At 34.5% G+C, this 11,459-nt stretch overlaps 1 pseudogene; it reads left to right on the plus strand.

Annotated features, from left to right (window-relative positions):
• The first annotated feature begins 414 nt into the window (after positions 1-414).
• LOC149239885 (tyrosine--tRNA ligase, chloroplastic/mitochondrial pseudogene) lies at positions 415-10,880 on the plus strand (annotated as a pseudogene).
• The last annotated feature ends 579 nt before the right edge of the window (positions 10,881-11,459 follow it).

Here is an 11,459-nt window from a genome sequence, read left to right on the forward strand (position 1 = left end):
TGCATCGATATCATGTCTTGATGAGCAACCCATGACATGGTATTTACTGTCACTGCTATGCATGCTACTGGAAGTAGTGCACTATCCTGATTTGCCTTGAGAGTGACGCATTGCCTTAACCATGGAATTCGGCCAATTACATTGTGGTCATACTCCTCCAATTCATCCTTTGTTTTGCGCATATCTGGCTGCAACTTTCCAGGTTTTTTGTTCAGAAAGTCCTCCTTTAGTTCCTTTTCCAGTTGTTTAATCACTGCGCCCAACATCATATTCTTCATTTGGAGTAGTGTCTTGTTTCTTTCTAGCTCCCGAAGTTGCACATTCCCTTACCGAATAGCTTCCTAAATCCATTCATATTATTCTTTGCATGGTCTTATGAGCTCTTCAGTCCGAACTTCATGCACTGTTCTCGTCATGTCCACGGCCTTCTATAGAGGTTCTTCAAGGACCTCAGTTCTTATACCATTCTACAGCCTCAGACTCAACTTTGCGGCCAGGTTCTTGCATAGTGCCATAGATTCCCATATGACCACTGGGGCATGTAGGTTCCCTTTTTTACATGGTATTCGCTGATCCTTGTTCATGACTTTGCATAGCTTGGTGAATGCTTTCCCCTGCACACTTGGTAGAGCGATCCCTTTCTTCCTCCAACGCATCCTGTTTGGGCATGCTATTGTAATATTGCTGCGCGCTAGAATAGTCTATTCTAAGTACATCTGTACCCATTCACAAGGGTGTGCTTGCAAGCTTTTCTATCTTTTTCCACCATGGGGTCTTCCAAATTGTAAGTGCATTGGTCTTCTATATTTGCGCTAATTCCCGATATCCTTCTGACGTATATCTATGCAACACCCACGCGAGTGATCTGCACTGCTGCTATTCCAATACAGTACTTTCAAATTTGTCTAAGGGTCCATTCATTCTTGTTAACCCATCATCCACTGGCATTTCCATTGCTTCGGTCATCACGTGCCGTAGGGATCGGATCATCATGTTGCAATTCGGCATTGTAACTTTGTGCAACCGGTTCTACCAATGTTCTATTTCTTCATCAGAATCCAAAGTACGGGAACTATCAAGCTCCCATGAGATTCTCCCATCTTTAGTTGGGTTCACCTGATCCTGGTCTTGCGCCATTATCTTGTATATGCAATCCAGCTCTTCGTCACTAACATTTTATAAAATGCGAGACAATTAAATGTGCATATAAAGAGCTCAAAATTATCATTCCAAAAAATCCCCACTAAATTTTAACGAAATCAAAGAAAAACAATGTTGAAAAAAATTTAAAACATCTTACAATTAATTTGACTTGTGAATAAGATTTGCTACAATTCCATGGGCCAACACCATGGCTTATAAATACCGCATTCCCAAAAACAATAACTTATTTCACAACCAAAATATTTTATAGCAATATGACAATTATTAACCATGGAGATCGACCCCCCATATTACAGTGAATAGTATTAACTAGTAAATAGGCTTTTTTACAATATCATGGACCAATACCATGACTTACCAATACAACATACCTTGAAAGACATGAATTATTTCACAATCAAAATATTTTATTGGCAATGCTAAAAGTTTCTTAACCATGGATATTCACCCCCACTTTACCATATATATTATTAACTTGTAAATAAAATTTCTTATAATAGCATGGGCCAATACAATGGCTTATCACGAGATCCTTAACCATGGATATCCACCCCAACTTTTCCATTCATATTATGAACATGTGAATAGATTTTGCTACAATACAATGGCTTATCAGTACTACATGCCAAAAAATCAGAACTTATTTCACATTCAAAATATTTTATAACAATATGAAAAGACTCTTAACTATGAATATTCATCCCCACTTGAAAATGGATATTATTAATTTGCAAATATGATTTGCATAATACCATGGGCCAATACCACGAATTATCATTACCACATGCCCAAAAACCATAAGTTATTTCACAATCAAAATGTCTTATATTATTTAATTTGATAACATTTTTTCAATGGAATCTAAAAGGGAAAAGGTTATAAGTAATTTTGAGATATACCTAAACCCTCTATCCTCATGACTACTAAAAATATTTCTATAGCAATTGAATCAAGGTTTTAGTAAAATTAGAAAATGAGAACACTTTTATGTATAATGATGTGAACTTTATATAATATAAATGATATTATGAAGAAACAACATAGATCCATCCTAACTAAAGATCCAAGCGATGAGAGCAAGAAAAGTGACTATCAAAAATGGAGGAAAGATAGAGCATGATTTGTTTCAGTTTTTCATTATTGTATTTTCCTTGACACGATTCAACCAAAATATAGGTTTAATATTTTACAACCAATTCAACTTTTTTAATTTAGATACTTCCTTAAAGACAATACAACGCGATCATAATTAAGAGAGAGAAGAGGGGGATAGTAACAAAGTTGGATGGTGGAGAGAGAGAGAGAGAGAGAGAGAGAGAGGGACATGACAAAGAGAGAGAGAGAGAGAGAGAGAGAGAGAGAGAGAGAGAGAGAGAGAGGGGGGGAGAGAGGGATGAAATAACAAAGGCATAAAGAGATAAATGTGGAGAGGAATAAGGAGTGACAAGGGAGAGATTGAGAGAAAGTGAGGTAGATAGGAGAGGAGGGAAGAAAGAGGAGAGGAGAGGAACGAGATAGGGAGAGGATTGAAAAATGTAATTACATTCGTTCTTCATAATGACTCATGTACTCTTGAAATTTTATATTTGATGTAAAAATAAGAAGGAGAAAAATAATTATTATTTTATAAGCATGGTTTTCATGCTCAAGTTAATTAGGTCAAGCATGTCCTTTATGCTTTTAGGTATCTTCAAGTCAAAATATTATTTTTCATAAATCAAGAGAGTGTTGCAAACCTACAGTTGAGGGCCCAAAATATGATGTGACCAACAAAAGAGAAGTTTGAGTTTCATTTACTTTGTTGACATAAGATTATATCAAGAATTATTTCTTGGAAGGATGACATGGTTTCTCAGATCGAGTATTTGTCTTCGTATATAGGTCTTGAAGCTCTCATTTTGTCTTGGTTCTATAAGAAGAAGATAATTTTAATTTGGTTTTCCCCTAGGATAGGGGCTTTCCCTAGCCGATATCCTACATACTATGTTCTATTATTGTTGTGATATTCATGTTCTTTATGGTTTGATAGTTGGTTGATGAAAATAAGACATAAGAAGACAATATAATTAAAAATTACCACAATTTTTTATCAAAGTAAGAAAATATTTTATGCATTTTGATTTTCTAATGGAGAGAAGGGGAAGAGAGAGAGAGAGAGGGAGACACAAAAAAGGAGGAGAGTGGGAAGGAGATGGGGATTGAGATAATGAAAGAGTTTGAGGGAAGAGGGTGAGAGAAAGTGGTGGGGGGAGAGATAGAGGGATGTGGCAGAGAAAGGGAGGGAGAAGAACGACGTAGAGCGAGAAAGGTGGAGAGAGAGAGGAAGTGACAGGGGAAGGATGGAAAGAGAGTGAGGGAGAGAGAAGGAGAAAGAACAAGAGAAGGAGAGATAAATAATTGTATATGTATTTTTTAATATAAAAATAACTTTCATTTTTGTTTGAGATGATAATTGTTAATGACTATTTTGTCTAGATGTAAATAAACTATTAGAGGTGAGAAAAAATATGTAACATAAGAGAAAGAAAAGTATTATATCGAGACAGATGATTTTCAAAAAAGATAAAAATAGTAATAAAGGGAGATGTTACACATGAACATATTTGGCATGACATAAGACCTAAGAAATCTTGTTGAGAGGAAAACCTAGTTGGAAGGGAGGCTCCTCTATTATTTTTCTTTAATTAGAAAATGGTCGTGAGTACAAAGAATTATGGCTTGTGGTCGATGGGCTACGATAGTGCACAAATCATCTCTATGTGCTCTATATCCTATCCCTATTGGATAATTTTGTGCATCCATGGAACAAATTCACTCGAAATAATTGAGCCCATTTTCTTCCGAGTGACCTAGTTATACTACAACGTGATAGCCTAATAGCGGCTAAGTTTGATCACCTCATCTATTAATGAGAGTTACAATATATAATCTTCTAGAGTCATTTTCATTGTAATAATGTGGCTAGTCCATTTTTCATGAATAATGGGGGATTACATAGCATCCTCTCAAATTATTGTGGTGAAATAGGAAGGTCAAATTCTGAGTGGCATAACTTTCACATACGAACTCTGATTGATGCAATTCATTCACCATTAGAAAGGTATTTGTGTCTACAATAGAAAAAATTGGTGTGATGCTAAAGAGGCAAAATTTTTCCCTTAAAACAATGTCATTTAATGTCTCAAAATGCTCCGATAATGTTTTAGACCCCAATTTGACAAACTGTGTCCTACTAGTAAAAGGGGTCCTATGAGCTGATTCTTCCAATTTTTTTCATTTTGAAAGCATCGAGATAAATGAAAAAAATTATAATGATCAAATCCATATCATAAATTGGTGGTATTCCAGTTTTCCTCTGAAATATGATATATCCTTTTTGTTAGTAGACAATGGTTTGTATTGTTTTGTCTTGTGGCTAAATTTCTAATGACACAATTTTTCTTTTATTATAACTTCATTCATTCTTTTTTGGTTGTCAAATTCAATTTGATTCCATTATAAGGAGGGCAATCATCATCGGTATCTCTTTACCTTTTCCTTTTCTCGCCAAAGGTAGGGTACATACATCAACAACCTTAAAAATTTGGTGGTGATGTCATCTATATTCATACTTCCCAGTTTCAAATCACGAAACTCCTTGGTTCTATTATCAATGTATCTTTCAGGTAAATATTTTTCCTCAAATATATCCTTAAAATTTTTAAAAAATTATCAATTTTGGTATTCTCCCACCAAATATTGGATTCACCATTTAATTGGTATGTAGTAAGCCTATATTATGGGTTGTTTGAATATTGATAAAGATGTATTTTCCTATATTACTAAACCATGTGTTTTTCTTCTCTCTTTAGAATCTCCCTAAAAAATCGATGGCATGGATTTCTTAAATTCCCATTGTATTTCTTCTACATTGTTCTTTTTCCTCATAGCATTTGTTCATTTTGTTCACTATTGTCTAATGACTAAGTGGTCACATTTAATATGTCATTTTCGTTTGATAATTCATTTCCTAGATTAGGTGGATATTTTACTTTTAAATCTTCCTTTTGTTCCTTTGGAATGCTTTCCTTAATATTATAGTTCTACCCAATATTTTTTTTTGTTTTATTTTTTATTTTTCTTTTTTATTTTTATCATTGGACCTTTTTAACATTTTTGCATTCATCCTCTATTTCTCTTCTTACATTTTATATTACTCTACCTACATCCTCAATAGCTGTTTTTTATCTGTTCTATGCTTATCTATTTCGATTTTGCATCCTTCTAATAGTTTCTTAAAGGACTTACTACATATCTTGGATATCTTGAGTCCTAGAGATTGGTATTTCAATAGATATCCCTTTTCATGATTCTTTACCTCGATGATGTTCACTCCCTTGATGGCTTCACTACAGAGCCTCTCCTTGTCCCTCCACAACCATTTAACATGTAAGAGTTGTAATAAAGCTTATTAGTTATTCTATTTTTATTTTATGCCCAAGTAGGTCCAAGTGTTCTAAACCAATTGCTTGATACCGTTTCTGATACCTCTGTTAATAACTCTCCTAATTTTATTTTTTTTTGGTTTTTACACAAGATATAACTTAGCTTATGGGTTTTCCTTATCTAAGTTTATTATTGACTATAGGTTGACTTTTGTTACCTTATAAATTTTGATAAAAAATTCACTTTACCATATCATTTGGTGACTCATTGAGACACAATGGGGAAGATTATATGTTTACCCCACCCTCTTATGTTATTCCCCTTCCCTCAATTGATTTCAACAAGGTTTTATTTTCTACTAAGGGGATATGCGTTTAGTGTAGTGTCTCACATGACACTTGGGTTTAATTTCCCCTTAATTATCATTGTGTTCATGTGCTCAAATGTTATTTCGGCTCTTAAATAATTAACTAATAGTGATTCCCTTGGTTGTCCTAAATGCAATGTTTGCTATGGTCTTAATAGAAACCTTTCGTGTCATTTTGAAAAAAGGTGATCTGAAGCTTATACATAGGTACTTTACATGTGGAAAATGTTGGCTTCCTGGGTATGTACATTTCAAAATTAGGGTTTGAACATATCCTTTCAGAGTTAGAGTTCTAGATTTTTCATTGCTATTGTCACAATTTTATTTCTGACTATGTATGTTGTTTTTATTCATCCCATTACTAATTTCCTACAATCCATTTCCATCATTTTATTTTTAGTTTCCCCCTTCCCTCTTATGCATCCCACATCTTAGATTGCAATCAACTGAAATTTCCCACATCAAGTTTTATTCTTTGTATGAGACATAAAGTTGGATTAACATTATCTTTCCTGTGCTATGTAGAGGATTTGAAAGGAATGGAAAACAATGTAGGTAATTTCTACATTTTTTTCTATCTATTTCTGTTTTTCACTTTTATTTCATTTTTCTAAGACACTAAATTCTTCTTAGCATGGTTTGGGCAGGAGGTTTGTTATTTGGAGGAAAGTTTCTGATAATGCTAAGATACAAAATAAGGAGGGGATGTATGTCATCCCATGGAACTACTTGCCAAATACTTCCCTCGATACGATGATGAGATGATTGTAACTTCCTCCCCCTGGTTTGTTTTTGATATGTCTCATTGAATGACTTCTATTTTCACTTATTGTAAATGGCCTCATTTTCAACTATCTCTATTTTATTTGGTTATTGGGTCTCCATAAGACAATTTTTGTTTGTAATGTAATACCTTGGAGAGGGTTAACACACTAGGACCCCATTCTTCGTACTTATAACATTATTTATTCATTCCCTTGGAGAAATGGAAACACATCATTTAGTTTAATATTTTTCTATGGTTATTTACTAATTGGTTCTTTTGTGAATCCATTTAGCAATGGAGAGGGTAAGGGTATCATACCATAGCCTTACAATTATGCCATTATATAATATTAATTCTCTTTCCAATGCTCTAAATGTGTAGAACTTCTAATACAAAATGAATTCATTGTTTATTATTCTCCACACCTTGGAGTTTGGGATCCTATTTGAGTTTTGGTCCCTCACCTACCGGTGCCATATATTTATAATAAAAATAAATTAAGGGTTGTCTTAAAGGAACAATGGCCATGTGTTTCTCAAATTATGAATGTGGTTTTCCTCTTCCATTGTGGCTAAAAGTCCAGCAATGCATAAAAAGTGTTTTTAGTTTTTGTTTTTGTTTTTATTTTTTAAATTTAAAATTTCAAGACATTACAACCATAATTAAAAGAAACATATCTTCGTAAACCAAAAGTTAAATAAAATTTTGATAATAGCGGATAGTAAACTATTTTTTTTATGTCCTCTTAAACACATGTAATACCGAATCAAATGTTAGCTAGATAGTTTTTATTAAATGGCTCATTGAAAAACCATCAAATCCCCCAAGAATTGAATACTTGAAATTCCTTTCCTCACGTATGATAACAAGATAAGAAAAATATTAACCCTATAAAATCCTTAGCAACATAAATTCATTCAATATAATTTGAATAATATTTACTTAGCATTGCAGCTTGAGCTAGTGTCATAGGGTGAAATGAAAACCATGCATCTTGTGGAAATAAGGTGACATGAATAATCAAATAAGTATATTGCTAAAACACTAGTCTACCGATATGGAAATATTTGTCTGCAAAAATAAAGCAATGTTGAATCACAAGTCTTGTATGGTCAAATATTTGATTAGAAAACATCATTCAATTACCTTGTCTCATCTAAGACATCCAACTATGACTTTGTTACATGGATGGCTCAGAACCATGTTTCTGATGCTTGGCACGTAGAAAGTGAACCTGCACACTATCATCGCCATTAGTGGCCCACGAAAAAGGGTCTAAAACGTATAGTGGAGGTTGTGAGGTATAATAAAGAGGTCTGCATGTCATCTAATGTGAGGGATCAAGGTTAATATGAGTTAGAAGTATGATTAACATTAAATATGTCTTGAGTTTTAGTAGGGCTAGGTGGAAATGATGCAATGTCTTAATAATGTCCCAACACATTATTTTATTCTCAAAGGGAAGCCATACCACAATGCGATGGGATATTATAGAGAGTCAAAAGTTGTTTAAATGTTGTGGAACCTATAGTGAAATCTCATCTCATCCCTTTATATATAGAGAGAATTATTTTTCTTCAAAAATTAAAAGAGAATGAATATTCATTCAAGAATGCCTCTATACCATTTTATTTATGGAAACTATTTAGAAACATTCACACAGAAACTGACTGTATATAAACTCGGAAGTAGAATGATTGTTTGATAATGATAACATGTCATCATTTGATCAAATATAAGCCAAAAAAATAATGTGTAAATTTGAAGGTGCACTAGAGTTTATATTTTTAACTACAGTATAATTTTTGTACATTATATAATTTTATCATTATGATGATATAATTTTAACCCATTTTATTAGTTATTGAAGACTTTCATAGTTAATCATATTTTTAGAGATATCTGGGATAACATTGTGTAATATGTGTGATATGTCCAATGTTTTGGATGGTGATTCTGTGGTCACTGATGATGGATGGAGTCCCCATCCAAAACGTTGGGCACATCACACACATTACACAATATTATTTTTTTATTTATTTCCTTTTATTACTATTATTATTATATCTAATATGTTAATACTATTAGTCACCTAATTTCTCTGGGATAATATTATATTGTCTTGCTACTCATTTCTTATTTTATATTAATTATCTAATTACGCCGTAAGGCGTTCTCTCTGGGAAAGACATCCCTAAAATGTGATGTGTGCGATCCTGAGCCATTGATTATGTGTTAGACCATTGAGGTGTTTTCAGCCATTGATTTAATATGTTTTTTAGTTTAAAATGTTTTTTTTTCCAACACACCACACGAAAAGTGTCTTTATTTATTCCCTGCATGACGGCCGCATAGTGTTCTGCTTCCTACCAGAGCGGTCGTCTCGCGTAGCGTTCTGCTTCCTACCAGAGCTCGTAGCATTCTCTTTTTTTAGATGCGAATTGCCAACAAAAATAGGAAAGACTGCAACGAAGAGAAGGGTGCAGAAGGACGATTTATGAATGGCAACACATTTATGTCCAGTGGTCATATATCTGGTGTTGCAGACTCGATTAAAGTCCAGGTAAGCCATAACTACAACCCTCAGTGCATTAAATTTATGGTGTCTGTGATAACGAGGGAGGCAATATATGTATGTCTGAAACTACCCGATTCCTTACAGGAAGGGGACAGTGTGGGCATATGGAGAACGGTTGTTTTAGCTTATCAAACGCTGGGAGTGGCGTTTGGGGGTCTGGTCACTTCTCCACTGTACGTGTACCCGTCTATGAACTTGAAATCTCCAGATGAGGAAGATTATTTGGGTATTCTCAGCCTCATGTTTTGGACTCTTTATATGATTGGGGTAGTCAAATATGTTTGTATAGCCCTCCGTGTAGATGACCGCGGTGAAGGTTTGCAGATCGATACCCACAAACCAATTAGTTGTATAGTCCAGAATGATATTTTCAAATGCTTTTTCTTTGCTACATTGTGTCTGTATTCCTCCATGCAATGAATGTGTAGTAACAAAAATGAGGGTACATGTATCTGTAATTTATTTATAATGGTATGTTTACTGCTTTGCTTGTGTGCGAGTTCATTTTTATTGTTGATAGTGTTTAAATCAATTACTAACAGAGTCTTGTGATCATGGCTTTTAAATCAAGTTATTTCAAGAATTTTTATATTTTATTTTTATTAGGGCAGACGAATGATATCCATGATGGAAATTTAGGATTTCGTCATTCTTATGCTATAGTGATAAATCATTATGATTGGTGGAAATAATTCAAGCTGCTGGATTTTCTCAGAGATATCGGGAAGCATGCAAGAGTGGGCACCGTGATTGCCAAGGAGAGTGTGAAGAAGAGGCTGCAGTCAGAGGAGGGGATGAGCTTCACTGATTTTTCATATCAATTGCTGCATGGTTATGATTTTCTTCACCTATTTAAGAATGAGAATGTTTCGGTTCAGATTGGGGAAGTGATCAGTGGGGGAATATAACTGCAGGGACTGAATTGATTGGGAGGGTTCTTCAGCAAGAAGGGACTTATGGGTTGACATTTCCACTTATTTTGAGAAGTGATGGGACCAAGTTTGGGAAGTCAGAAGATGGGGCGATTTGGCTCTCTGCTTCCATGCTTTCCCCTTACAAGTTTTACCAACATTTTATTGGGATCTCTGATGCAAACGTGATAGTATTTTTGAAAAAGCTTGCTTTCTTGATCCTGGAAAAATTTTCTGAGCTTGAAGAAGGCATGAGAAAGCTTGGGTACGTCCCCAATTCTGTTCCAAGAAAACTTGCTGAAGAAGTGAATTGTTTCGTTCATGGTGAAGAAGGATTGGAGGCCTTGAGGGCAACATAGGCTTCGGCTCATGGTTCAAAGACTCACTTAGAATGGAAAACTATTGATGCCATTGCAAATGAAGTACCATCCTCCTTGTTGTCGTATAATGAGGTGTTGAGTTCATCTCTGGTGGATTTATCTGTGAAAGTCGGGTTGCTGCCAACTAAAGCAACAGTGAAGCGTCTCATTAAGACAAGGAGGTCTCTACATGAATAACCAAAGAGTAGACAACGAGGGGAAAATTATTGAAGCAACTGATATTGTCGATGATAAATTGTTGTTTCTATCAGCAGGCAAAAAGAACAAGTTGGTTGTAACGATAGCTTAATTCATGCGGATGGCTTTCAGGACATTGATTGTTTGAATGGATAAATTACCTAAAATTTGTTTTCAATGAACCATGATAGTAGGCTTGAGATTGTTTCAGTTATGTGTGTCTTTGCTTCAAACGACTGATGTAGTCAAGTTGTCAATGTTCATGATACACACTTAACTGATTTCAAATAGACATCTGTAGGTGAATTGTTCTAGCTTGGCACAATTTTCTTAGATTCATAGATGCAGTTTGACATGTATGTTCACTCGAGGTATTCTCATGAGATTTTGGGCAATCGAAACAGTTACAGTAAATTTATACATTTCTTAACATTTTAAGGCGTAGGGATATCTTTCATAAAGTTAAAAGGTCATTTTCATATATAGGCAATAGACCTGATTGACTGGTTCCTCAGCGAGCACTGTAATATCCTGGTCCCCAGCTCTTAACCCACATTGACATTGTAATATCCCGTTCCCCAACTCTTAACCCACGTTGACATTGTAATTGTAATTAATTACGTTATTGATTCTTGTATGGGAATATAATCCCCAGCACTTAACTCCCATTGATGTTGCTATTATAATTAAT

This window comes from Pinus tabuliformis, chromosome 8 (genome assembly GCF_031772625.1).
Source record: "Pinus tabuliformis cultivar Carrire ecotype Pingquan chromosome 8, CPIR1, whole genome shotgun sequence".
Taxonomy (NCBI): Eukaryota; Viridiplantae; Streptophyta; class Pinopsida; order Pinales; family Pinaceae; genus Pinus; species Pinus tabuliformis.